Source organism: Zea mays, chromosome 6 (genome assembly GCF_902167145.1).
Source record: "Zea mays cultivar B73 chromosome 6, Zm-B73-REFERENCE-NAM-5.0, whole genome shotgun sequence".
NCBI lineage: Eukaryota > Viridiplantae > Streptophyta > Magnoliopsida > Poales > Poaceae > Zea > Zea mays.
Genome location: NC_050101.1, coordinates 7,974,720 through 7,976,180, shown reverse-complemented (window position 1 = coordinate 7,976,180; position 1,461 = coordinate 7,974,720). Strand labels below are relative to the sequence as shown.

Below are 1,461 nucleotides of genomic sequence, written 5' to 3'. Positions count from 1 at the left end.
ATTGTATGAAATATATAAACGGAACGACAAATATCACTATGATATGTAAAATCCGTGTGGTAAACATTATCAATATCACACAAAATCTTTCTTAAGAGTCAATTTAGAATTTTGTAATGACAGACAAATATATCGACAACCATACACTAATCTAGTCCTTTTTAGCGATATCAATAAGTCGTTGTTGTATGTTTGCAGGGGTGACATATCGACACGAATTCCAATGATACCTCATAACTTAACAGACTGTGGAATCATGACCCCCTCTTTTTCTGGTGCTACTAAGCCGTTATTTGTCAAACTGAAGACTGAATTCCAATGATACCTACAAATTATTCACAGCCAAATGTATTTGTAAGTGTCATTGATCATACGACTTAGTAAAACAATTAAATATTTTGATAGATCACTGGGTCTTTTGCTAGTCGAATGTTCTGAGAGCAAACGAACCACACAGGGGTCATAGTTTTAGTTGATCCAATTCTCATGTCTCCATAGATGACAATACATTTATTAATTGGAAAACATAAGTTTATAGTATAATTATTTGCCAGCTATAATGCATCCACAATCAAGATGAGGTAAGGGTACAAACCTCCTTGATAGGGATGGGCATCCGTCCTCAAAGACCTCCTCCAAATCTGGCTCAGGATAATTATTCTTATAAGGGAGAGACAACGAGTCAGATGTTGTTTTCCTTAAAAAGAATTTTTTAGAAGCACAAGGCCTTTTCCTGGCGTTCTTTGAGATTGTATAGTGCGTTTTGGTTTCTCTGGTGATATTATGTCAATGACAATGCAAGTTGTATCATCTCTCAATCCTTTTGCTTCAACTGCTTCCTACAAACAATACACCAGTTAGGAACAGTACATGTACAACTGAGGATTTGAGACCTTGTGTTAGGATGGGTGGGAAGGGTATTAGTATTGTACTTTAACAATTGGCTCAGCTGCGACCTCAGGAGGAAGCCCTCGTGCACATTTAAAAGCCATTTCTGCAGTCAAAAGCATCCCAGACACCGTCGCTTGAAATAATAAGATGGCCTCCAACATTAGACAGCTACAAGGATTGCAATACAACATTATTTTCAAATTTCGATCAGATTTAAATGAACAAAGAATCACTCCAGAGAAAATCATAGGATAATCCTCTCAGAAAAGAAAACATAACTATAGTTGCGTATAACAACGAACAAACTTTGCAAACAAAGGAAATAAGAACAAAAATCTGGCAGTTAGTTTATAAATACTGGAAAATATGTGTTGATAAAGTGATGTATGTCTAAATAGTCAGGTAACAGGTACAATATAGAATACAGTTTGACCTCAAAAATTAGAGCTACTTTACAAGGACAGGCTCTTATAACGATAGAAAATTAAGATGATAATGATAATGAGAAAAATCGAAACAGCACAACTTCTGGTACTTGAATGTGATATCACTACAGTGAGAGTTTACAAT

The 1,461-nt window shown here is 35.4% G+C and overlaps 1 long non-coding RNA gene across 1 annotated transcript; it reads right to left on the bottom strand.

The window, feature by feature from the left end:
- Window positions 1-217: 217 nt before the first annotated feature.
- On the bottom strand, window positions 218-1,007 carry LOC103628954 (uncharacterized). The gene is made up of 3 exons (XR_554019.2): window positions 933-1,007; window positions 596-839; window positions 218-325 (listed from the first exon to the last, which is right to left on the bottom strand). It is a non-coding gene; the product is annotated as an uncharacterized lncRNA (long non-coding RNA).
- Between the last annotated feature and the right edge of the window lie 454 nt (window positions 1,008-1,461).